Here is a 27,318-nt window from a genome sequence, read left to right on the forward strand (position 1 = left end):
TATTAACACTGGTAGAACAACTGATAGATGAGAAGTTAAAAATATCTGTCATCTTTGATGAAACCAAGCATACTTCCAATATTTCTTAGCGTGGTAAATAATTTGGATTTCAATATATTCCCTCCAGATTCGCTTCAACTTCGGCATTTTAGTAACTATCACCTTACAAACCACTGAAGATGGATGTTTCAGCATTTAAGAGCAAAGATTCTCAGCACAAAGATGTTACAAGTTGGTGCACACAAAAGAAGTTACTAATGAACTTATAAACCCTCCCCCCAAAAAAATCAACATATTTAAGTTTCATTTCCAGTCCCCAAAGACTTCAGATGGAAACTGCAGCCAAAGTATTCAAACACCTGGATCAGTAAAGTGGAAGAGAGATTTATCTAACTAAGTAATAGACCCACATTCTGTACTTACTTTAAAGGAATATACAGAAGCTCAGAACTTAATGCAGAGGTGGGTTTTTTGGAGGGGGAGGGGCAGGGGTGGTAAGGAACCACTATTTGTGTAGAAAGCAGATAAGGGAAGGGACAGGGCAGGGACAGAATCACAGAAGGGTTGAGGTTGGAAGGGACCTCTGGAGATCATCTAAGTCCCCTGCAGGGTCACCTAGAGCACGTTTCCAAGGATTGTGTCCAGACGGCTTTTGAATATCTCCAAGGATGGAGACTCCACAACCTCTCTGGGCAACTTGTTCCAGTGCTCAGCCACCCTCACAGCAAAGAAGTTTTTCCTCATGTTCAGATGGAACTGTCTGTGTTTCAGTTTGTGCCCGTTGTCTCTCGTCCTATTGCTGGGCACCACTGGAAAGAGTCTGGCTCCATCCTCTTGACACCCTCCCTTCAGATACTTGTACACATTGAGAAGACTTCCCCTCTCAGCCTTCTCTTCTCCAGGCTGAAGAGGCCCAGCTCTCTCAGCCTTTCCTCACAAGAGAGATGCTCCAGTCCCTTAATCATCTTAGTAGCCCTGGAAGACCCTCCAAACTAGAACATCTAGCCTTTCATGCTCAACAGCTGCATGTGCCTACAACACACAAGGGTTAGGAACACAAGGAAAAGGAAAAGATACCCCAAAAATGGAGGCTGCTTGGATTTCATCAGGACCAAAAAAGCAGAGCCCAAGATGAAAATTCCACAGAGCTATTAATATTACTAAGTAGTAATACAGTAGATGCAAAGCAAACATCAGAGATGTGCCCAAGGAAGACCTCATTAAGGACAATAGAGCCTAATTCAGACTGGCAGCAATATAAAGGGTCTATGCCATAAAGTTCTGAGATATTAGATATACTTTAGAAATATTCCATGGAAAACAAGTAGTCCCTCTCACCAATACTACATCTACTATACCAATAGTATTGGCATCTGCTCCCTAAATGCTAGGATTACTGTCAGAAAAAACACTATTTGTGGCAAGATGGTTCTTTGGATGGTGTATCAAAATGTTTGATTGATTTTGCGATCCAGCTGAGGCCTACATTTTGAACATGGACAGTTGCCCCACCTTTACACAGCTGTCCCTTCACCCTCCAAGTTTCTGCTGGAAATTATCCAGAGAGTTGTTTAGATCTTACCAAGACTCAGCACCTTTCCCAGATTAAGCCCACTAAGACCAAAGAAGTGCACACTCCTCCAGGCAACTCACATTTGGAACCCAACTAATAAGTGTGCTCTGACCTAGGTGCACACTACATTTTAAAGACAACAAGCAAAGTAGGAGATAAAAAATAAAATAAGGCAACAGACAGAAGATTCAGAGAGATCAAGACTCCAGGCCCTGCTCTTCCAAAGTCAGTATTTTGTGAAACACAAAAGAAGAAATGGAGACCCATGTCAGGATGTCCATGGAGTTACTGGTCAAGATATTCTCCTACAAATTAATGAATCTGGATTCAAAGCCTTCTATTAGATCAGGTCAAGTGAGCCATTCAATCACATGGCTCCTGAGCAGAAGAGAAGAGCATCACAGACCTCCTTGTCCAAGGAGGATGAATTTGTCCAATGTTGCCACCTAACTGTAGCAGAAGTTGGCACACGAGTCTGACACATGGAAGGTTGGGCCTCAAACAAGGTGCCACCCATACCAGAGGACTTGGATCTCATCTCTCCCTGGCACTCCCTACCAATTAACTTCAGAGACCCTATCACAGTTCTGGTCCCTGAGAATACCATTAGACACCAATCCACCCAAAGCAACTTATGCATCTTCCATTAAGAAGCCACCTAAAAATTGGTTACTGTTAAGTCTGAAGATTAACAGAACCATAAGATAGAAAGAACAGTCAACTTTAAGTTTTGAATATTACTTTGTTTTCAAGGTTTATTACTCAGACATCACTACTACCTTGTTTCTCGCTATCACCTTCATCTTTAAAAGCTAGGTTGAGCAAGTTGTCAGCTGGCCTGCCTGTAGGGTAATTTCAGAAGTTCTCACATCTCTCACTTGGGCCAAAAACTGCTGCATGAACTCCACTGTGAAACAGATCATTTTCCTGATCTCAGTTGAAAGTAACTTTTATTGAATTATTTATTTTTACATTTGTACTTCTTTCTCAGTCCAGTTCCTAATGCAACTCTACAAACTGCATTAGTCCAACTAGGAAGAGCTTTCCTGAAGCTGATGGCCCCTGGGCAGCAAGCCTGCTGTGTTTCTCCTGCTGTCCAGCACTTCCACTGCATCTGAGCTGCTGCCCACATGTTCCAAATATCAGATGAAAAGAAAAATAAATAGGGGAAAACAGCCATCATGCTAGAATCACCACAAAGCTCAAGAGGATTACAGCCAGCGATACATACTTATTCATAGGAAAGCCTGGAGAGAAACAGTAACAAAAACTTTTCTTCCCTTCACGACCGTACTCCCGCTTGCAGGAGTCGGACATGCCAGGGAGGGAAGTTCACCAGCTGCAAGTGGCACCGCACGCTCCTTCGAGGGACTCCAGCGCCGCTTGGAACCGCTCGTCGCCGCCCGGGGAAGGGCCCGGGCCGAGGGACGCCCCGCGGCCGGGCCGCTGCGCGGGGCCCCCGCGGCCGCTCCCGCCCGCCCCTGCGGCGGCCCCGGCCGAGCTCCCCGCAGCCACCGCGGAAGCGGCCAGAGGAAACGCGCCGCTCCGGCCCGCGGGCCCGGCCCCGCCGCCGCGCCGAGCCGAGGCCGCCCGCCGGCAGGTGCCCCCGGCGGACAGCGCAGAGGTCAGCGGGGAGCCTCGCGGGCGGCGGCCGCCGCCGCAGGCCCCGCCGGCGGCAGGAGCGGGCCGGGCGCGGGCAGCTGCCGGCGCGGGAGGGCCCGGGCCGCCTTACCTGCGCCGAAGGGCCCGGCGGGCATGTCGGGGCAGGGCCGGCCGCTCGCCCTCAGGTCGCCGGCTCCATGGCGCCCGCGGTGGGCGAGGCGACACAGGGGGAGACACCGCGCCGCTCCGCGCTGCTCCGCTCGGCTCCGCTCCCCGCGGCCGCTTCCGGCAGCGCCAGAAACCTCACAGCGGGGAGCCGAGCGCATGCGCAGAGCCGCCTGCAGCACTACTCCCCACCCTCCTACATAGCCCCCTCCACGGGCAGCGCCGAATAAGTCGCGGAGCGGGACGTCTGCGCGTGCGCGGGCCAGCCTCGCCAGCACCTTTCGCCTCCACCTCGCTCTTCCTCTTAAAGGGGCAGCGCGCCGTGGGAGCGCTCCCTCCCCCCGCGGCCCGGCCGCCCCGGCACAGCCCCTCATTGCCCCCCTGCCCCGCAGCCTTCCTCACGGCTGCTTCTGGCGAGGTGCGGTGCCCCGCCGCCGCCCCGGAGCAGGGTCCGCAGCAAGGGCGGGGCAACCCCAGCGAGCAGGGCCCGGGGGCGGCGGGGCTCGGCGGGGCCCCGCAGGGCCTGGTCCCGGGACCGCGCTCAGCGGCCGCCGCGGGCCCCGGGGTGCGGGCGCCGGGCTGCTGCCCGCCGCCGCCGCGGCCCTTGTGCATGGCAGTCTGCCGAGTCCCCAGGAGAAAGAGCCGGGCCTCGCTCGCGCTAACACCCTTGCCAAGAGGGGAGCGGAAAAGGCAGCGCAGGGCCACGGCCCCAGACTGGTGCCAGGGTGAGAAGGACGCTTCCAGCCTTGTTTGCATCTTGCTCTCCTTCTGGTCTGCACCAACTGCTGGTGGTGGTGGCTCGCCAGGTGCCACGCAGGTGCCGAGGTGGATGCTCAGAGGGGAGGTGCCGACGCCGGTAATGCACTGGCATCCCGGCTGCTTCTCAGGCAGACCACCGCTGTCTGAAACCAGAGGCCAGCTGTGGTAGGGGCAGCTGGGGACGGGGAAAGGCAGCTCGGGCTCCCCTTTCCTTGGACCATGTACCAGATCCCACCCTACCGCTTGCTTTATTCCCCTCCCAGTCTCATTTCCTGCCTTCCCTGACCCTTGATTTTGATTAAAGACCTTTTCAGTCTCAGAAGGAACTGACCCAGTAGTGTTAAGTTATACTTTGTTAAAAGAGAGCTACTAGAAAAAGCATAAAGCCCTCTGCACAGAGCAGTACCCATTCCCACCACAATGTGACATCATTTTGCATGAGATGACAACTGAGATATCTGAGAGACAGAGCACAAGAGTACAAGGTCTGCAGGCACTTTCTGGAGTCACAAAGCATTTGCCTACTCTGCTCCTTGTTCAGTGCAGCAGGAAAACGTCAGCCAAAACAAACAGCAGCCTGCAAAGAGATTTTTAACCCCTTTTATTGCCATCCCTGGAAGGAACACCATTATTTCACCATGCCAACTGTGCCAGCATCCTGCAACAAGAACTCAGTCCTTTTACTTATCCTGTGCATTCTTGTGCTAGGAGGCTGGCCGACAGCAGGTGGAGAGTTTTCCTAGTAAGGATTTGCTCAGTGCTTTTACTGTAAATCCCAGTTTCACATAATTCCTCCCCTCCCCACAAAGGCAGGGGAGCCCTTGAGGGACACAACCCTTCAAAGTAGCATGAACCTCTGGTATCTAAAAGAAAAACAGAAGTGCATTGGAGAGAAAGTATTAGCAAGGTTACTGAGGTGGTACGTGCAGCAGGGACTGAGAATGGCCAAAGTGGAAAGAGAACGTGATGCACAAGCAGCAGCTCAGAGAAGGAAACAACACAAGTATAGGGATATTATGCAACTAAAAGAAACAGTGCAGACCTGGCTGACGGACCCCACAGCTCCCCCCCATCCAGTACACAGTCACAAACAATTTGCTTGCTGAGCCTTTGCCCCCCTACCTGCTGTATCAGAGGTGCAGACACTCCCTCCATTCTCCTTTGCATTATGCTCCACAGCTGCAGAGGAAGGAGAACTTGCAGTTCATCTACAGCAGCCTGTGGCAAACCGTCTTTCTGCTCTTCTCCTTTGCACTCACCATATGTAGTTTTCAAAACTACTGTTAATGGCTTCAGGGCTGTCTGCCACTGCCTCTGCTTTGTCTCGTCAGGTCAATGCAGTTTGCCGTGTTTCAATTCTGTGTCCGTTCTCACAGGGTTCATGCACTTAACCAGTGTCATGCTACCTCTATTAACATATAAAAAAGTCAGCATTCCTGTTTCTTCTTTCACTGCTAGCAAGTCCACACCTGCAGAGATGCAGGATTCCCTCCGCAAAACAAGTGCCACAGAGGGACTTTTCCTGGAGTACTCTGCAAGCATCTCCTACAGAAGACTCTCAGGAGGCTCTTATAGCCCTTTAGTCCCTTGGTTCAAAATCAGGAAAAAACAATCAACATCAAGGTGCCAGCCAGGAACCAGTGACTCACTCTTCACTTTGCAAAGGCTGCGCAGCATCAGCAGGCAGCAATAATCCCAGAAGTCCAGCTTCCCTCAGGTAAAGTTTTGTCACTAGGGATCCCCCCATGCTTTGCAGCATGCGAGATGCACTGCACCATCATTTATGCTTGCTGAAGCAGTAATTAAACCTCTTCAATGTTTCTCCTTTATGACTCTAGAAGAGATGACAGGTCAGGTCCCCCAGCATACCTGCTGTTCAATACAGCAATCAGAAACATTGCTAAGTGATGTGCAGGTGCTCTGCAAACATACTTAGTTCCCCATGGCTACCTATAGTCTCATTCTTGTGGTTTGCATACACAGGTGTCCAGTGTTTTTCTTCTCCAGGCTGAAGAGACAGAGTAGTGCAGAAACAGAATGGTTTCTTGTCCTCCACATAAGGTCTGGAGGAGGGACTCTGATGCTGACCAACCCACAAATTTGCTTGCTGGCCCCACATACAGGCATGGGGATGAGTTGCACAGTGTTTAGCCTAGGTGACCTCCCTGGGGAGTTGGGAAAATAAGAGAGAGTTATCTTGATGTCCTACCCCAGCTGAAATATTAACTTGTCTCCAAAAACAAGGGATGGGGAAAGGAAAAACTCAGCAAGATTTGTGTTTGGTTGTTAGTAACATTCTTGAAATGAACCTGGGAATGTTTAGATCTAAGACAAAAAGGATTGCATGATCTCAACCATTCTGTGATTCTGTGATTCTGTGATCTGCAAATGCAGCGGTCTGTGGAAGGCCTGGAGCTGCAAACAGGGCTGGTGCAGGCAGTACAGGGGGGCATGCAGAGGGGCCTGGCAGGAAATCGTTCTGGTTCCAGCCACTTGCTGGGACAGTGACTGGTGGGACAGGGTCTCTGGGACTCCAAGGATGAGGAGCAGACAGAGGGGTCAGAGGATGAGAAGAGCATTGCTGTCTGACCATTAGTGGTTAACAAAGCAAGGGGCCCCCAAGGGCACCCCGGCATATCTCAGGTTACACACAAACTGAGTACAAAATTTGGCAGAAACATACTGGCAAAAGCTGGGAGAAAGGCTGGAGCAGTGGTTATTGGGAGTATTGGACCTTGGAGGAGATAGCATCCATTTAAATCCTCAAGAATTAATATGTTTGGGTGCCATGCCACAGAACTATGCAGAGACTGAGAGAAGCGCAGGGTAATGCATCTCGCTCCCTGGGGACATGGCTCTGGGAAGCCTTGAAATTACAGTATCCCTTGCTTTTTAATTGGGATGAAAAAGCAGCATCTTGGAAAAGTATAGTTGAGGCTGGTCGGTATTTATGGGAACTAGGCACACAGCTAGGCATGTATTCACATGCCTTTTTAAGACCTGATAGGAAAACTTTCACACCCACCATGCAAAGCTGTATATTAGCAGGTGCCTCATTTGCTTTGAAAGGATGGGTAATTTGCTTGCTAAGGGCTGCATCTGGAAAAGCCGTGGGGGTGTTATCACTGGGGCAGCTTGGCAATTATCAGGCTGAAGGAGAGGAAAGGAGGCTTTGGGTGTTACAAGCACAAAAGCCAAAGAGAAAGGCTACTCAGAAAGAGATGTTTCTGGCACTAACACAAGCAGGATAGATGGCAAACCAACCCCTTACTTATGGGGCTCGGATAAACAATCCAAACAAAGGGGAAGGGGCAGAGGAGGAGTTTGGGCCATTGGTCCTGCCCGCACCCCCCTGTGCTGACACTGAAGATATGTCTCCTTTAATTGCCCCCCCATGCTGACCTGCCACATTGGGAACAAGACTTGGAAACAGATAGTTGCTCTCCAGCAAGGCTAATAATGGGAACAAGCTGGGGGGACACTCGCCCCTGTGTAATACACTGGAGCCGGCATAATAAGCAATGGATCAGGGCTTTTCTAGAAACTGGGGCAGAAATAACCCTAATTCTCAGAAATCCATCGCATTTCCCCAAGAACAGAGTGATCAATATTAATATGCTTGGGAGGGGAGGAGGTGGCACAGCTGATTCAAGAAGCTTTTCTAACCTTGCAGCTAGAAAACTCTCACCCATTTCCAGTTCAAGGGTGGATTATGAAAGTGCATGAATATGTCATAGGCCACAATTTGTTAGCAGGGAAGACTTCTAATACCACTGGGGGAAAATATTCCTTTGGTGTCCAATCAGTCCGGGCCTGGGCACTTGTGGACAAGAGAATTGTGGACAATCCTGTTGTGCTATTCCTCCCCACCCCAAGCCTATGGCAGCAAAGCAATACCCTGCTTGGGGGCATGCTGAAACCTCTCAGACCATTGAACAGTTGCTAGAAGCAGGGGTTATCCGGTGGACACATTCACCTCTTAACAGACCTCATTGGCCTGTAAAGAAACCAAATGGATCCTGGCATGGTAGATGATCGGCTTCTGAATACAGCTGTGATACATACTTAGCAATTGCCTTCTTCAGCATCCCTATTACTAAAGAGAGGCAGGAACAGTTTGCCTTTTCCTGGGAAGGTCGGCAGTGTATGTTTACAGTGCTGCCTCAGGGATACCTGCACAGCCCTACAATTTATCACAGAATTGTGGCTCAGCACTTGAGGGAGTGTAATTTATCCCCAAATATATGAGCTCTCTCATTACCTTGGCAACATCCTGCTGACTGGACCTACTCAACAGGATGTCGGAGAGGCACTGAATAGAATCCCAGGCACTAGGAGAGAGCACGTCTGGGGAATTAATCCACAGAAAGTACAAGGGCCAGCAACTGAAGTAAAGATTTTAGGCATCATCTGGCAAGAGCCTGGCTGGATCATGCCTGAAGCTGCAAAACAGACGAAACTTCATATAGCTGAGCCACAAAATAAAGCTGATGCGCGGCACTTTGTGGGACTTCTAGGGCATCAGTTATCCCACATTTAGAACAGATTTTAAGACCCCTGCATAAGGTAGCAAAAAAGAAGAATCAGTTTGTATGAGGAGAAGCTTTTGAACAGTCTAAACATGCTGTTTCATATATTATTGCATTAGGTCCCAGGCAACCTCACAAACTTTTTGAACAGGGAGTCCTAGTTTCAGGTGACAATGCACATAGGAATTTGTGGCAAAGAGGTGAAGGGAGATGAAACCCACTAGGTTTTTGCTCATGCCATCTCTCTCCTGCCGCACAGGACTAGGTGCCTTTTGAAAACAATTACTGGCTGCATATTGGGCTTTGGTAGAAAGCGAATGAGTAACTGGAGGGGAGAGTGTTACTCTAATCTTTGGCTTGCCTATATTGCAATGGGTCTTGTCCAATGATATAAGCTACAGAATCAGAAAAGCCCAACAATCCAGCATGGTAAAATGGAAATGGTATATTTCCACATGGGCAAAGCCAGGTACTCACAAAATCAGTGCCTTGCAGGAAAAAATAGCCCAGGTAGGCTTGAAAGATGTGATTCAAACTAATATGGAGCTGCTATCTCCTGCCTGGTCTCAGGAAGCCCCATCATACGAACAGCTCACCGCGAGCAGTAAGTGTCCCTGGTTCACAGATGGACCAGTGAAATACATTAAGGAGGAGAAGTGGTGGAAGGCTGCTGCCTTTAATCCCACTAAGCAAATCTCTTTGACCTGCCAAGGTAAGGGGGGTAGCAGTCAGTGTGCAGAACTAATGGCTGTATTCATGATACTAGAGGAGACTCCCACTCCCAAGTTATACCTATATATTGACTCATGGGCAGTGTATAAGCAATTAACCATATGGGTTAGTAAGTGGCAAGCAGACAACTGGACAATACACAGGAAACCTTTGTGGGGTCAGGACTTAAGGAAGCAGGAGGCCAAGAAATGTCTGAATTCCAACTTGTGGTTTCAACATGTTGATTCTCATGTCACCCACGGTATCAGAGAAGCGCCAGACACCTGTGCCCTCCAGCCACACCAAAGATCCTCCCTGGACCACTTCACCCAGGCAGCTGGACTGTTTGGTGGCATTTGCACCACCATTGTCTTACAGGGTATGGGACTAGTGGTGGAGCTCAATGGCCCATAGGGGCGCAGGTCAATAGTCTCACGCTACACCAAGTGAGAAATGGGGTATTCGGCAACTGGAATGTATATGGAAACTAAACTTTGATATGTAATGATAATCAAGCGCAAGTATGCATTAGGCCCACTCAAACTTCAGTAGTGATAACTCCTGCAGTTCCCCAAATCCTTCAGAGACCTTTAAAAAAAGTAGTATCATTTGTCATGCCCCATTCTTCTCATTTCAAGGGCATTTTATGCTACAGTTACATAAGTATGTAGTGACTAATTTTATGTTTAGTCTAGAACTCACAAGTGAATATGATCTCGTTCTAGCAATTTCATCTTATTATCAGTCTTACAATCTCTTCTACTAACTTCAGTTTGAAGCAAATCTTCTGGATGACTCATTCTCCATAAAGAAAAACCTTAGCATTGGAATATCCTTAAGCTGTTCTGTACTAAACAGCAATGCAGACTTCAGCTGTCTTCTAGAAAACCTTTAAGTTTTCCTTCTGCATGAACCTCTGCGCTATTTAGATAGTGAACAGAGACATGGGGGTCATCTTAAACTGAAGCCTCATGAATACTTTTTTTAAAAGTTTATGTCTGTGTCGAGCTGCTCCTCCCAGGGTCTGCTTCTCCCATTGCCCACTCTTAGCACCCAGCTCTGCAGAAAACTTGGGAGCCCTAACTCACCCTGTGTGCCCAAAGCAGCCACTGACCATAAATGTCTGCTTCAGAGTCAGCTCCTAACCCCATAAGAAACTGAAGTATTTCTGCACAGTTTGATTTGATGCTAGATTTGTCACATACTTTTCTCTGTTAGGTAGACAAGCAAATATTGTGCTGTTTGCTTTTATAAACATTTCATCAGTTCCTTTCTATACTGCACCATGCATTTTCTTATTCATTGTCTTCTATCATTCACATTTTAATTGGCTAATTATTTTCCACACATTAAGCATATATCCAATCTGAAGCTCCAAACCAAACCACCCAACCTCCAGGACTATGCATTCAGTTCATTGTATATTTATAGCACATCAGTTCATGCTGTATATATAATGTATATGCATAATTATATGTGTACATGTATAGCTTTAATGTGGTTATTTTGGATATTTCTCAGTCTGCTCATCTGCCTCAGATGCCTCCACCCACAACTCTGCCATTGGGCCTGGGAGTCTCATTTAAGCTCAGCCTTCAGTCCTTGCTTGAGCTGTGATGCAAGAGCACGAGTCTCTAGCTCACCTGTTCCTGCTCCTGGCCATAGACCACATTGATCCTGACCTGCAGACTGGCTTCCCAGCTTGACCTTGTACCTATCTCATCATTATGGACTTGCCCAGTCACTGGGCTGTGTCTAATGTTGGTTATCCTCACCAGACTTGACTCTGACCTGCAGACTGATTTCCTAGCTTGACCTTGAACCTCCCTTATCACCACATGCTTGTCTGATGATCTGGGCTCTTGGCTGAACCTGGCTACTATCTTTGGTGACGGGGGACAGGGCCTTGGCTGGGGAGGCCCCTGCCTTGCTGGACCTGCTGGCTGTGTTACTGTGCTTGTCTCCCAGCTCCCCAATTCCTCAGGGAGCAGCTGGCCCTTGCTACTCACTGATAAGTGTGTACTCATCTTGGATACCAGTTTCTTTTTGGTAGCCTGTTAAAAGAAGGGAAGGGAGCTGGGATTGAATTGGGAAACCTGTGGGAGGGGTGGTCCCCACAGTCCCCTGAGCTTCAGTTTATAATCATGGAAAAGACAGATAACAGTGCACCAAATGGGTGTGTTGCTAGGATAGCACCAGTATTGGCTGGAAAAATGGAACACCAACTGCTTACAGACTTGTGAATGAGTGTGCAACACCACAGCACTGAAGTGAACCTGACTCTCAGTAACTAGGGAGCAGATTAACTTGGCCTTCAGTGCTGGGATCAACCATAGAGTGGACCACCAAGGTGGATTGTCCGGATCTGCAGGGTAAGACCAGATCTAGTCCAGCTCAGAGACTTGAGTCTCCAGGCAAGAACTGGGCTCACTCTAGCAGCAGGCGCCATCAAGGCAATGAACATTCTCCAGCTTGCTGTCAACATCGCACAACCTGGGAAAGTATCATGTGGCTAGTAAGGGCAAAGAACTGGACTTGTCTATGTGGACTCTTACTCTTACAGGGGCATTAATTATACAAAACGCCTCACTGTGTACTCACTGTATTGCCTTTAATGGGTCATGGTGGCACCAGGATGTGAGGTCAGCCTGCAGCTACTCGCACTCTGCACACGTTGCGTGGGGTACATGTGCAGCTCGTGGCGGGGCACCACTGGAGGCGAGCTTCTGGCTAGGGCTGCTCCTTCTGACCTTCAAGTGGGGACTGCCAGGACTGCTGACAAATGAGAAGGCCCCGGCCTGATGGTAAGCTAGCTGGACAGCATGGGAGAAACTGCTGGCCAGGATATGAGAAACTGCTAGACATGTCAGATAACAGTGTGAGAAGGTGAAAAAACTAACAGATAGCACTGTGGGAGATGGCAGGATTTCACAGGTGTTAGAGGGAGTGAAAACAGCTGAACCTCAGAGATAACTAGAGGGGAGTACTAGGGACCATATCAGTAATACTATATAAGGCTGAGATGTTATAAGTAACAGCATCAGAAATACCAGATTTGGATATGGATGCAAATATGATTGGTGCTGTCAGGAGGTACCTGTCAGGCAGCATGGTGCTTGATCACCACCACTGGAGCAGGACAATAAATCAAACTTGTTCTGACTGTCCCGCATGAGTCAAACCTGGTGGCACAGGTGTCTTCTCTGGCTCACGAGAGCACCCAGACAGATGGAGCAGCCTGGTATCGCAGTGTCAGTGCCTGTTCTAGGCTTGACAGCATTGGCATCCACTCACCAGTTCCTAACATATTATACTGTAAAGCTTTACCTAGATCCTTTTCTCGAGCTTTTCCTGTGTTTAAAAGCATTCACCTTCACTAACATCTTTACAGTGCTCTTTTTTCTTCTACTGGAACCATACTGGGGAACTGTTTACCTTCATACAACCCCTTCTCTTTGCCGACCATCCCCCATTGCTATTCATTAACATTCTTAAAGTATTTAAGATTTTCTTAAGTAGGGCCACTGGGTGGCACCAGAAACCAGAACATGGATTAAGTTTGGGAGCTATATTTTTTTAGTTGTTTGGGGCAGATTGATACTAAAGGTAAGGTGAGAGAAGCTGAGGCTGCCACTCTCCTGGGGGCCAAATATTTTCACCGAGGCATTCCTGAAAGGTGTGTGTGAGCGGGGGCAGCAACAGGTAGAAATAGCAAAAGCACTCCTTTCTTAAGACTGCAATTACATACACCAAGTTTTGCACAGAACTTACTGTTCATTTAGATTAGTAATTTTCATAACATCCCCAAAAGAACATGGCACCAGAGAGTTTGGCAGTGAATAAGTAGAACGCAGAATAACAACTACAGCTCCCTCAAACATTCACATTTGTTCAAGGTTCTGGCAGTGTGCGTTGAAAGGAATGAGCAAATTTGTTCAAACTAGCAACTATTTAGCCTAAGACCTACCTCTGAAAAAATCCCAGAGCTCTGTTTCAGGAGCAGGTTTTGGAACGCCAGCTAAAGGTGCTCTGGGCACACTGTTAGTTTGCGTAGCCCATCTCTGACCCTGATAACTCTTGAGTCTCAATCTCCTCAGCTATCCCCATGCCTGTGGTTGCAGAAATCCCCATACTTCACTGTGCTGGTTTAAACTGGGGTGTTGGTACCGTGATCTGCTGGAATGGCATAAATTATTCTGTTGCAGTCCTAACCTTGTTTGCTTTCTAACTACGATCGTACCCAGACAAACATGTAGTTGGGACTGCAAGTGGTGAGTTCTTCACTGGTGACAGGGCAGCACACTGAGCTGGACAAGGAAGTTTTCTGATGTTCTGAGTTTTTAAAAAATTTCTCTGCATCAGAGTGAAAGGAATAGAGAAAGAAGAGACTACAGGGCGGTGTGAGGAAGAAGTGGGCCTGGACTGCCCAGGAACAGTGAACTGGGACCTCCAATGTGGGCCAGAGGAGTCTGCTGGTTGCTGAACAAAGACTGCAGTTGAGAAGAAAAAAGGCTGTCTTTATTTGCAGGACTTGAAATTTCTCCAAATAGCAGAAATTCTCAAATCCCTTTGTTAAAAATATGATGTAGAGAAACATCTAGTTTCTCTGAAAAGCAGTCTTCTCATTGAAATGAAGGGACTCCATGACTGTTTTACCTTGTTGTACGGCTGTTGTGGCCAAGAGCAGCTAAGGTTTGACATTGTCCTGGTCAAGCATGTTTTAAGCTCTTGCTGTGCTTTCTCTTCATCTAATACCCAACCTCATATGGGAAAAAAACAGTCCCTCTTATTAGTGCTCATGCAAAATGCAGGCTGCTGGCTACAGTTGCACCCACTGCACCACTGCCGAACCTGGGGGTCATTCAGGACCCCAGTTCTTTGTCATTGTCACCAATGAGCAGAGGGACTGGGCCCATTTCAACTTTTCCAGAAAAAGACGCTGGGGAGCGGGGAAGGGTAAAAAAGCAAAAACTGTGTGTGTAGAGGTGAACTAAACACATGCATGTATTTCATCTGGAAATATAAACTGAGGAAATTACATACACCTAAGGGCTGCCTTCGTGCTCGAGTAAGGGCATGCCCTGCCCATGGCCGCCTGGCAGCGTTTTGCCACGGGCAGCAAAGCGAGGGGCCACGGCTCCTGCCACAAAGCCGCCCCCCGTCAGTGCAGGCCACGACCCACCCGGTTCCTCGGGCGGCCCCGGGAGAGGGACGGAGCCACCGGCCGCGAGCCCGCCCCGGGGCCAGGGCCCTGCCCGGCTCGGGGTGGTTACGGGGGTCGGTGCCGAGGCTGTTTCTGCACCAACGACACGGAGGACCCGTGGGAGAGGTTCCCCTAACGCCCCTCCACGTTAGCCCCGTGACACACGGCCGCGGCCGGTCACCTCCCATACGGGCAGGGCGCTACAGCCCGAGAGGGGAAGGAGAAGATGGGGTCGGGGTAGCAGGGCTCCAGGCTGAAGGCGATGCGAAACGAACTACTCCCAAGATGGCGCCTCCCGTTGGCTCACGGGGAGGACGCCATCTTGTTTGTAGTCCAGAGCCCTGGGCAGCCCCTGCGCATGAGCAGACTCCGCGGCGCGTCCCGCGGCGCAGTGCGCACGCGCACAGCGGCCCCACATGCCGCGGCGGTTGGAGCTGTTGAGGTACCTGCCGTTCAGGTGAGCGCGGCCGTAGCCCGCGGCCCGGGGCGCCGGCGGCGCTGGCAGCGGGGCCCGGGGCTCGGGAGCCGGCCCTTCCGCGGCAGCTCGGCGCTGGGCCGTCCCGGGCTGTGCGCCGCGTGTCCTCCGCCGCTGCCGTGCGCCGCCGCGGCGGGTTGAGGCGTTGGGCGGCCACTCGGCAGCAGGTGCGGTGCGGCGGCGGCGCGGCGACCTGGGGTCCGCGCTGGCGGGAGCGGGGCGGCCCGGCTGGGCGGCAGCTGGCGGCGGCGGCCGTGCCTGGGGCAGCGGCTGCGCCGGGGAGCCGAGCCGCGCGCCCTGGGGCCGTCGCTGCCTGGCCCTGGGGCGTCCCCGGTTAACGGTTACCGGTCGCCAGCCGCGCCGGGCGCTCCCGGCGGAGCCGCGGGCTGAGGCGGCCGCTGGGCGCAGCGCGCTGGGGCCGGGCGCCCGCCGCGGGGGAGCTGCTCCGGCGGCCGCCTCGCAGACCGGAGCGCCGCCGGCCCCCCCGCCCAACGGCTGCCTTTGGGGGAATTGCAGCCTTCTGCTTTTGTTTGCCGGAGGAAAGTACCGCTCCATCACGGAGCTGGTTTTAGGAAATAATCCTTCTTCACAGTGGCTTTCATAAAAAAAAAAAAAAAAAAAAAAAAGCCCGCATATATGTGTGTTTATATACATATGCGTCTTCAAAACTCACATCTCTTTTCTTGTAGAGATGTTTTTTCATTTAAGCAGTGGACTGGAATGCTTTCTGCTTACTGTGATCAATAGCTTTGCTTTCTGAGTATTCAAATCTTAAAATTCTCAGTTGTAATTATTTATTTTGGACAATGAAAACAGTATTTTTTTTCTTTAATTCTGTATGGTCTTGTAAGTAGATGAATGGCGAAAGCAATAGGTTGTAAAAATCCGCTGTTGATCTGCAGTATCTCTTATGTTAATGTCTGTTTATTAATGCAAGTCACAGGGAGTAATTCAAAATATTGCGAAGTCAGGTGCTTCCATTACCATAAAAATCATAATTATAAAGACCCATGCAGAAGATCCCAGTGTTATAAGACAAACATTATGTGTAGTACAGTGCTGTCTCTGGCTTCTCAGGAGGTGTTGGAAGTACTGTCAGCTGGCCTTGTGCAATGCGTTGGGATGCTGCAACTGCCAAGTAAGAGACTTGTGGGGTTTTCTTTTTTTTCCTCCTCTCAAGTTTGTGGAGTCTGGTACTGGTGTGCAGTCATGTCATGATAAAGTGCAAGCACTGCTGATGAATCCCAGTTGAAGTTTGTAGAATAGGGCTTGCTGATCACACGCATGGTTGCCCTGGGGAATAGGAGAGGTTTGGTAGGTGTTTAGGGGTTTGCATCTGGGGAACCCACAAGAGTTTTTGTGGCTAAATTCTGAGATGGTGAGAAGATGGGGGTTAGGTATGGAGAAGAATCCACTTCAGCTTCCTGTGTCAGACACGCTCGCAACAGCCTCTTCTATTCAGATAGGACTTGGGAGCTCATTACTTCAGAATCTGCCTGTCCTTTTCCATAGAAACAGGTGGGTAATGGCCTTCCAAACCTTGGAGCCTGTGAAACTGTGTTTAGCCTTAGCATAGACGTCCATGGTGGGAGGCCAGTTAGGTAATATAAAGTATAAGAGCCGAGTTTACAATCAGCTTGGAGCTTTTGTGTCACAACAGGGGAGCAGAACTGACCAAATGTCTCTCTGTCACTGAAACTGGAATTTCAGTAATAAATGTTGAGGATAGGCTCCTGAATAAACTAGGCAATCGCTGGGCATCTGGATTACTGGTCATTGTACAGCACTGGGATTGTGGAGGAGGCTCAGGACTGACAATGAAGTTTCCAGTTTCAGTTAATTATTTGGGACTTTAAAACTTAGCTTGTGTGACACAATGAGCGTTGAAACTGGCTGTCTAGAGGGCAGAAACTTTGTGTGGGCTACTCTTGGCTTATCTTTGCAAATATAGAAGCTGGAAACCTCATAAAATGAAAACTAAACTACTGCTGAAACCAGCGTTATTGTAAATCCTAATTGTATTCCTGGTTACTCATTTTGTATGTAAGGTTTAAAGGCTAATTGAAACTAGCAAACCTGGTTGATTCATGTTTTCCTAATCTCAAGTCGCCTTTAGAAATGCTCCAGTGCTTCTGTTTGCAGCTTATAGTTCACATTGGTCATACAAGAATCTTTAATGTTTTTGAATGGAAAACATAACTGTGGTAATGCGTTTAAATTTCAGAAGATTTGTTGCATAAAGTGTATATTTTGGTCTCTTAGAGAAGTACTATAAAATTTTGTGGAAGATGCTACTAAGACAGTTTCTGGTCTTAAACATTCCTCTGTTGCGTGCTCAATATAAATGTTATAGCTAATTTCTAGTATACAAGTATGGTATTTTCAATAAGAAACTGAAAATCATTATAGTCAGAATATAGTCTAAGCACAAAAGTAAACAAGATAATTAGGATAAAGCAAATCAGCTTTTAAAATTTTCTCATGTTTGGTTTTAACATATGACAGAATATGGATTTTTATTATTTAACTGTCATTTTCTCAAATAATAGCTCCCCTTGACTGCCACCACTATCATTTACTGAAAAAAGTAAAGCCAAACACTTCGTTCTATTTCTGTAGCTTTAGTCAGTGCTGACACCACAACCTTCCATGATCGGGATTTGTCTTGTACTCAAAATCTGTCAGCTTTATCTTGGGTGTAAGTACATATACCTTCATTGCTTATGACTGTTAAGCCTAGTGTTGCACAGTTGCGTAGTATCAGTTTATGTCTGTAATTATTACAGCCACATTTAATCAGTGATAGTTAAAGAGAATGGAGAGGCCTTTTTTTTGCTTCCATTCCTCTGTGTGATATTGAAGGAAAGTTATCCGATATGTGTTTTAATTCATCTTGATGGTCTCATTTTTTCATATTAATGTAGTTTGGAAGTAATAATAAAATTCTATTTTGCTTCCCCCGGGAAGGCTCAGTGTTTTGGCCAGATCAGGTCGGTTATTAAGCAAAGTAGTTGTCGTTTGGTCCTGATGTGGGAGCGACTGGGCGAGATTGTGCCCTTTGCTGTGCAAATCAGAGTTGGTGATTGATTTTAATAATCTCACTTGGCCTTCAGTCCTCTTGCAAATTCTGAATTGTAAATGGGACTTGCTGGATTTGTAATAATATATTCTTGTTGATCATTCCCTTTATTCTGTTTCTATCCCTTTGGCTTCTAGGACTGATGTAGCACCATTTAATGTAGAAGTCAAATTGATGCTGTGAGAAGCATGGAAAGGAATAACATTTTTTAATTTGGCTATTGTCCTTGCCAGACTTGGATACATTTCTGTGCTTACAAGGGATTTTTGTTCATTGGAGAGGTGTTTCTTGTTTTATGTAATACAATTACTGTGGAGGTTATAGATACAATGTTTGATTTTTAAAGTAACCATTACTGTTCAGTTGCATGTTAACCAGACCGATGATTCTATTCATAATTGTCTGATGGCTTAAAAATATGGTATTAGCCCATTTTTTTGCAAGAGCTGAAATTGTGGCTTTTCTCTGTGTGTTTGAACAGAGGGCATAGACAATCTGCTTCTTCCTTTTCATCTATACTTTGGTGGTGAGGCTGTGTGTTACACCTTAAGCTGCTCCAATGACTGGTTGGCATGAAAAAGGGCTGGCTGTATTCTTGCCTGCTCTTGTACCACCTTCAGCGTTTATTGGATGTTGTACTGAACCAGTTTGGTTTGCTAAATCTGCAGAGTACTAACACAGTGCCCCCTCCACCTCCCCAATTTCTGGCAGGTTAGGAATTTGAATGAGTTCAGGGAAGGGCTGATGAGTACCAGAGATGTAGTTCATTTCTGCAGTGTAAGAACAGTCATAATGGATCAGACCAGAGATCCATCTAGTCTAGTAATCTCTCTGACAGTGATCTAAAATTCATACCTACAGAAGAGCAGGGCTAATGTGTGTATGTGTATGTATATATATACACACATATATATATGTGTGTGTTTATGTATATACATATGTATATCAGACCTTTGTCTGATACCCCTCTTACTTGCTATTAAGAGGTAGACATTGTTTCCATTTTAGTTAACATTTGATGTATTTTTCTTCTGTGAACTTGCCCATGTCTCCACCGAAGTCCGTTTAAATGTATAGTACTGACAGCATCCCAGGAGAGGACTTCCAAAGCATAAAATAATGTTCTGGGAACTAATTACTATTAATTGTTATGAGCTTGACAGCTGCTAGCTTTATTTCATGTATTTTAGCTTTTGTATTGGTGGAAACAGTGAGCAACTGATCCCTGTTTATCTTCTCCATGCAGTTGATGATTTTATAGACTTCTGTCATACGTCACTGTAGTCATCTCTGTTTCCAGGCAGAAGAATCCTAGCCCAATCAATCATTCCTTGCTGTAAGACTTTTCAAACCTTGTTATCTTTTTAAAAAATATTTTCCACTTCTGTTATATCCTCTTGAAATGGAGGAAAGCTACACTCAGGATTTAAGATGCAGACAACCTATAGCTTTATATGGCAGCTTAATTCCATTCCTTTCCTAATCATTTCTTAACATCAGATTTATTTTTTGATTGTTGTTGGCCTTGAGCTGATGCTTTTATCAAACGGTCTGTCATGACTCCAGCAAGACTTTCAGAATGCTAATGATCAGCTTGGAGCATCTCACTTTATGTGAAGCTAGGATTGTTTTTTTCCTGTGTGCTACTTTTTGCAGATATTTATCCACACTGAATTTCATCTCTTATTTTATCTCCTGTTTATTCAGTCTCATAGGTTTTTTTTCTACAGTTCTTGCACAAGCCCTTATCTTTACTATTCTGAACAGCTTATCTCCTCAGCAGATTTTGGCACTTCACTCGTGGCCCTCTTTTCCCAGGTTGTTTGTGAATATAGTGTACAACACAGAGCTCAGCAAAAAGCTCCTGGCAGTCTCCATTCCCTGTGAAAACTGACCATTTATCCCTACCCCGTCTTCTGTTTTCCAGCTAGTTATTAGCCCAGGTGAGAGCTTTCCCATTTATCCTTTAGCTGCATAACTGTCAAAGTTCAGTAACTGAGTGTTGTGTTACAGTTTCATAATAATTGCTATGAGCAGGCGTTAGGTGTGCACTCCTGCGGACGGAGAGGTTCTGCCCATCCTCCCAGCCCTTCCTGGTACTCCCCACCTGCACTCCTGCTGCCGTGCAAGTAATTGAGTCCAGGAGAAGATCTGGCTGCAAATGAACCCAACAAATAAATTAATTAGTTTTCAGCCGAATTAATATTGCTGTATAGCTAGTACACAAGTTTGTGGATTTAATTAGAATTAATTTAGGTAGGTGAGTGCAAACTTTCTTTGGTTACTGCTGCTGACTAAACCTAGAGGCTCAAATGAAGTAGTCTAAACTGAAGGCATGATAAGTGTCCATGCACAGATCTGCAGTCTTTATATTACATTAGCATGAATTTGTTGCTGTAGTTAGATCAGTATGACTCGGTGCGTGAATCAGACCTAGGTACTAATTTAATTGATATTTATGAATGCTTCTTAGACTTTTTCATTATGCTGAGGCAGAAGAGAATCTGTGTGTTGATACCTGGAGTTTCTTAAGACAGTGAACAACTTTTTTTTTTTGTGCATTTATGTAAATTACTAGGGAACTGATGTTACTTTGTATCCTGCCTATAGACTTTGTCCTAGTTCATTAGGAACGATTGCATCATAAATACTTCAAAAATATGTAACTGGAAATTCACAAATATTGCCACTGATGCACTTGCAGTGTTTTGTAAACTACAGAATTATTCTGGTTCGGTGTACATTTTGGTTCACATTGTTATCCTAAACACAAACAATGTAGTTCTTCAGTGAAATTACTGATCACTAAATAGGCTTTTCAAGTATGTTCTTGAACACTAATATACAGGTTCAGCAGTTCTGTTGTGATAAACTATATAATAACAGCATTCTGCTGAGGTGTTCTTGGTCTGTCTTTCTGTATGAAGAACTAAAATTAGACGTTTATGTTGTTAAGAGTTTCTTTTGACTATGGTAGATTTGAAATGTATTGTTTAGCCAATAAGGTTTGTTTTTTTCAGTTTATGTGTTTGTAGGTGTAGTTACCTTCAAATAGATGTTAAAAAGAAAAAAAGACCTGCATAAATATACCAAGTCATATGTATATTTTCTACCATAAGAGATTCTGTAGGATTTTTTTTGATTTGTGATTTTTTTCCAGTGCAAGCTACAAGTAACTTTTCAGGTGAACTGAGGTTGCATATGATTGTGCTTTATTTATTTATTTATTTTTAGAAGTCTGCCTGTGCTGTCAGTTCAGGTGCTGCATGGTCTGTCTCGCAAGTGGCTGGAGAATTAATTTAACAGTGTTGGGAGTGCCATGCAAGCATATATTCATTACTTGAAAAAAAGGCCTTTTTATCTGTTCTGTGCTATTCTACCTTTGTTGTTTTACTAATTTTTTTCAGTTTGACATTGTTTTGGTCAGAGCAGGAGTCTTTGTTACAAATTCAACTCCTTTGTTCCTTCAGCTAAGATAAGAAGTTTACCAAATATATTTGTTCTGGTCCTCAGGAAAACCAGGGAAGATTTTTTTTTCCTCATTTTACAGTACAGTTGAACTTAATCCATGGGCTGACAGAGAGAGCAGCTTGGGATGTGGTGGAAGTCTACACATGCAATAGCAGAGCCATGCTGTAAAATGATACTTATAAGATAAATAGATAATTGGAAACATGAATTATAAATAATGATAAAGCAATAAGGAGCTCTTATGCCCAATTACAAAACATTTTTGGTAACTTCTAGGACTAAACGTGAGACCCAGCTGGCATTCCAACTAATTCATATTTTGCTAGTAAATAAAGAAATTTGCCAGATCGCATCTGATAGATAATGACCTTGCAGATCTGTACAGGAGAATGTCGGTGTGAGCATGTCAGTGCTGCTGTGAGATCTTAGCACATTAAGAATCAGGAAAATACCTTGGAATTTTTGAACTGAACTGCAGGGTTGCCAGGACTTGCTGATTTCTGGTTTGCATCAAGTAGAATACTTTAAATTATTTTAAGGGTTTTCCACAGTATGTTATCTTTAGAAGCAAATGCTATAGCTGCTGTAAAGGTGTTGGAATGAATGAAAGAAGGGGGTTGTTTAGAAGATACTGTCCGTCAGGATGTTTCCTTTATGAGACATTGCACATGCCTGTATCAGTCTGTGAATGCCATGTGGTAATATTATCTCCATGGTTACAATCGCCGTGTTGTTATTTTGTAGTATTTGACTTGTATACCTTTCATATTAGTGTGCCTTATAATTGAATGGTTAAGGCTGAGAAATCAGCATAGAATGGTTGATGTCACTGCACTCCCTCAGGCAGTCTGTCTGCATCCCAGAAGATTTCCACCCCAAACTCACAAGAAAGTCAGAGACCGTTGTTGACATGATTACCTTGTGGGGTATCCTCGTTCTTCTGAATTTTTGCAGGGGCAGGCTAGAGAGTGTAGGTGGTGAAGGTGCAGGGATAAGAAACACCATTTCCAGATGAAAAATTCTTCCCTTCTGAAATAAATCTTCCATTCACCAAAGGATAGTTTTGTTTTTTTTTTTTTTTTAAATGACCTGACTGGGTGTGAAAACATATGCGCACTCTGTCTGCCTGTGTCTGTCTCTCTCAATATGGTCAGACTGAGACAGTGATGGACACTTCTTGGTCCCATTCTTGCCAAATGCTTTTTGCTGTTTTGCTTTTTGCTTTTGTTTCCTGCTCATGCATGTTGAATATGGATGGATATGTTCTGTGTGATGTGTACTCCTTTGCTGTCTTCATAATGAATTCTTTGCAGCTGCATAGGGAACATCAGCAACGATTCCCAAATTTTAGGTAGTGTGGCAGTTGCTGTAACAGAGGATCCTTGTGACTTCATAACGTTTCCTGTATCCATGTATTTCAGCAGTCTTTCAAAATCTGAGAAGCAACAGCTTCAGTGCCAGAGTTGCCTAATCATGTGTATACTACAAAAGCTTCACTAATATAATGAGACCATCAAGCCCTTCTGATAGAGATGCAGTTTACACTGTGAGAAAGGACTTTTATTGGTATGCCATGCAGTAATTGCCTAAATGAAGTGTTTTCAAGGGTAATTTGGTACCAGTGTAATTATATGTATGCTGCTGCTCTCACCAGCATAAAAAGGTTTTTAAAACAATTTGCAAAGCTCACCACTTGGTTACTCAGGGGGACTTGTAGGGGGAGGTCTTGTGCCTGTTCCCCACGAATACATTCCACTTCTGGTGGTGTTTTTAACCATTAGTCAGAAAATGATTTCTTTTTTTTCCCCAGCTTTTCTTGGTAATGCAGCAACCCCTAAGACTTTTAAAAGCTTATGATCCTACTTTTTTGTGGATTGTGATAGCCTACGGGGAGCAGAATTTCTGGGGGATCCTTCAACCCTAATAGTAAGGAATTGGATGAATAATGCCGGATATCTACGTGTAACTCCCCGAGGCAGAGCAGCGTGTTCCTTTGGAGGGGACATGGAGCGCTTTGCTGGCCTCACAGCAGAGCTGCAAGCAGCCTGCTCTGCTCCTGCTGCAGGCAGCGCGGTTCCTGCTGCGGCTCCAGCAGAAGCAGCAGGCCCAGGGCCACTGCAGGGCTGAGGCCTGAACCCTTCATCTTGTGTATCCTGAGAAGCAGCTGTTATGGTCTGAAAAAAAATTCTTCCCCCACCGCCCCCCCCCCTTGTTTTTAAAAAATAATTTTTTATTTTGGTGGCAAAACAAACAAAGCCTTGAAATGCTGGCTTTTAAAATTGCATTGCACAGTATTTCTCTGAGAGATGAGGGAGGAATTAATTCATTGAGCGTTAGAATCGTCATCAGTGGTCCTGATCCTGGGGAGAGGGATAGTGGAAGTTTTCCTTTGGCCTTTCACAAGCTAAGGTTTTTTGGTTTTGTTTTGTTTTTTTTTTTAGTTTAATAGCTTCATAATTCTCTGTTAAAGACAGCAGTTTCTTAACAATGAAAGCAATAAATAAGTTAGCCACAAAAGCTTACACTATCTTAAAAAAAAAGATAAGAAATGAATATGCTTAGACATATGGTATAGTACCTTTGAAGAAATTCATAGTAAAATAGGGATGTGAATTTAAGACCTATTTTATGTAAAGGCAGGAGAAATATTGTCAATACTTCATTTTCATAAAATGAAGGATCATTTAGGATCATAAGGATCATTTAGGCAGAAGTATTATTCAGCCTTTATGCAGCTCTCCAGAACGTGAATCTCTGATTACACCTTCTATGATTGTTTGGTAGGTAGTAGATGTTATGGGAAAAAATGTTGGAAAAAAATTAAAATGGCTTGAAATATATGCAGCAGAAAGCCTAATTTATGGCCTAAGCATTAATTGTCTGCACTGAGAAGTGTTGTAGCGTGGGTATCTTGCTTTTTCTGTAGTTTGATTTCTTTGATGTGGTGCGTTAACATTGTCTCAGATCTCTAGCCTTCAGATGCCACTCTGGTCTGTGGAATGATTGTAAACATGGCACTTACGCTCTTATTTTTATCATGTCTCCACATTAAAATGAACAGCATATGTAGAAGCCATCATCAGTCATCTTGCTGGCCTAAAAATGATTTAAGGGAACAGTGTCTTAATATTGTCAAAGCTTTCAGTAAGAAAGGACTCATAGAGATCAAATTACAGTCTTGAAACATTTCCTTTTAGTGACGTCTGAAATATTTTTATCCTATTATATACATCAATAGACTCATTTTTGTTTGCATTTTTCTTAAAAAGAACCCAAAGTCTTCCCAGCACTGGTGATTCCAAACTACTTTTTGTAAACTGGGTCCTTAGATTTCAAGACTGACACTCTGCTGTAAAGCAAGGGAGTTGTCCCTCAGTCTTGGCCTCTGCTTCCTTGCAGCACAGTTCAAGCATCTGCATGAATAAAACATATGGGAAGAAATAGGGTTGTGTGGTGGTGGTGGGGCTCTCTGGGACAGGGAAGAGTTGTTTTGTTGGCTTTTTTGTGTGTGAAGGAGAGAAGAGGTGCCGTGTTGTCTTAGTTGATGGATCTGGAGCTCTGGTATGTCTCTGAATTCCTGTGACAGCGTTGCAGCAGGAAAGGGAAAATGTCCTCTTACTCGGGCAATCTGCAAATAGTCAAAGCAAGCAGTGATTCCTGTGCAGCCGGTAGAAAGCTCAGTCCTTTTTTACAGGTGTATTTGTATATTCATTTGTAAGGGGTAAACTATTCAGTCTCAGAAAAGCGACAGCTTCTGCTTCTTCAGCTTGGCACCTGCACTAATGCAGTTTAGTGGTTGCCATCACTGCAGGCCTAGTAAGGAGGCTGGTCAGGCAGAGCAGTTAGGCTTTTCCAGCAACAAGTTTTATTACTGGTGATTAGGTAATAAAAAAGCAGAGAACAGCTTGCCGTGTATCTGCAGGACAGCGGTGAGGAGGGAGGTGATCTCTGTTTCACTCCAGACAGAGTCATTAGCAGATGAGTCCTTGTTTTAACCTTCAGTCTTATGGCAAGGACTACTCCAGAGAGTCATTTAGCAGTCCTTTTTCCCTGTTTCTCCCTTGATTAGAGCTTCATTTGAGGGGAAAACAAAACCTGACTTGTGAGGTAAGAAGTGAAATTACTACTGGGAAACAGATTTTTAAGAGGAGTTTCAAGAATGATTAGCTGCCTAGAAAATACGCGCTGAGTCCAAGCAGTTTAACATACCAAGGAGGTGGCTGAAAGGGGTACTGTCTCACTCAAGGTACCTGAATGGAGGAAGCTTCTGACAGAGGTCTATTTTGGGGGGGCTTTGGTAAAATCCAGTGGAAAGAAGGAGACTTCAATAATATTTAAACTATAACTGAGGTGAATATTTAACAGGAGCGGGTTTGCCAGTATATCAGTTTGCAATGAAAAGCACCAGTCTTTTCAATCTTCAACAAACAAGAAGTTATTCAGTGCTGACTTAAAAGATTCCAAGAAAAATGACACCTTTCAATCCCAGACTAAATGTTTTGATGAAGAAATTATATAGGAAAATTCTTTATCTTGTGCTAGGCAGAAGGATCAGCCTAAATAATGACACTGATCTCTTTTGACATTGATATCTGTTGAGTAATACTGAAATAAGAAGCATTACCTGAAGGGTCAGTCCAAGAAAACTAAGAATACAGCCTCAAAATAGATTAAGATGAATTACTCAAACTAAATCATATCAACATGTTCATTTTTAACAGAAATGAACACCTGAGTCTGTGATAATTCACACTCTGCCCTTATTTTTATTGAAGTTATTGAACAAGTATAGGACTTCTCAAATGCTGTAGCATATGAACACTTTTTTTGTTTGTTTGCAGTTACCAGGTATTGTTTCTGTTAATGCTTGCGCTCTCAGCCCATGCAGGGAAGAGATTTGGGAAGGTATTTAATGTCTGTAATATTTATATAGATGCTGGAAATGAAAAGCCAGTATCGGAGAAGTGCTGGTAGTTGAACAAGTTGCCACCAAAACTGTGGATGATAAATTTTTCAGCTGCCGCACCAAGGGTGATGGGAACCGTGAATTGAGTCTCTTACCTTCTGATACGGGACTGAAAGATTGGCCATGCACTGTAGGTACTGAGTCAGCTCGGATTTGAACATAGTTTGGAGTTCTGCAGTTTAGAACCTATTATTCTTACTACCAAGATGTAGTGAGCTCTAAGTTGGTATACTTCATGCACCAATGCAGAAGATGTACATAAAAAAGGCTAATAAAAAAAATAGAGATCAACTTGAGGGCAAGGGGGACGAGAATGAGTAAATAAATACTTGATTTCTTAGATTAGCATTTTTCATCAAAAACATTTTTAATAAAATTCCCAATTCTGGGAATTTGTCCAAAAATTTATTTTTAGAATATAGTCAAAAATTCTTGGAAGGGAAGCTTTTTTTGCAACTCCCTGTACTGAGGAAATGGGAATAGTGGGTGGAGTAGGGCATTAGTTAAAGGGTTGCCTGCCCATTTATAAAGGTGTATGGAAATAGTAAGACACATTTCTAAAGAGAAACTCTCAAGTATCTCCCTGAGGAAGCATGGAAAATGGTTCTATAGTGCAATAACATCTTAGACGTAGCCTACACTGGAGCTGATTTTCAGCATAATTATTCAGATTCTTTTGATGTGGAGTATAAGAGAGTTAAAAAAAGGCAAAAGGTGACGAGAAAGAGCAGAAGCATGGAATGAGGAGCGATTTGAGGAGACATTAAATAGTTTAGGACTCCTCA

At 45.3% G+C, this 27,318-nt stretch overlaps 2 protein-coding genes across 6 annotated transcripts in view; one reads left to right on the top strand and one right to left on the bottom strand.

Moving 5' to 3' along the window:
* Positions 1–3,445, bottom strand: part of RALGAPB (Ral GTPase activating protein non-catalytic subunit beta) — a 77,008-nt gene extending 73,563 nt beyond the window's left edge. For 3 of the 4 annotated variants that reach the window (XM_067308047.1, XM_067308044.1, XM_067308048.1), the window contains exon 1: positions 3,306–3,445. The gene's annotated coding sequence lies outside the window, so the exon portion shown is untranslated. Of the gene's footprint in view, positions 1–2,804; positions 2,936–3,305 lie in introns of those variants that run through there. The other variant, XM_067308046.1, reaches the window with a different exon arrangement.
* Positions 3,446–14,926: 11,481 nt separating this feature from the next.
* Positions 14,927–27,318, top strand: part of NDRG3 (NDRG family member 3) — a 68,531-nt gene continuing 56,139 nt past the window's right edge. The window contains exons 1-2 of one of the 2 annotated variants that reach the window (XM_067307578.1): positions 14,961–14,999; positions 16,095–16,155. The gene's annotated coding sequence lies outside the window, so the exon portion shown is untranslated. Of the gene's footprint in view, positions 15,000–16,094; positions 16,156–27,318 lie in introns of both variants that reach the window. The other variant, XM_067307577.1, reaches the window with a different exon arrangement.

The sequence above is a fragment of the Apteryx mantelli genome, chromosome 18, assembly GCF_036417845.1.
Source record: "Apteryx mantelli isolate bAptMan1 chromosome 18, bAptMan1.hap1, whole genome shotgun sequence".
In the NCBI taxonomy this organism is placed as follows: Eukaryota; Metazoa; Chordata; class Aves; order Apterygiformes; family Apterygidae; genus Apteryx; species Apteryx mantelli.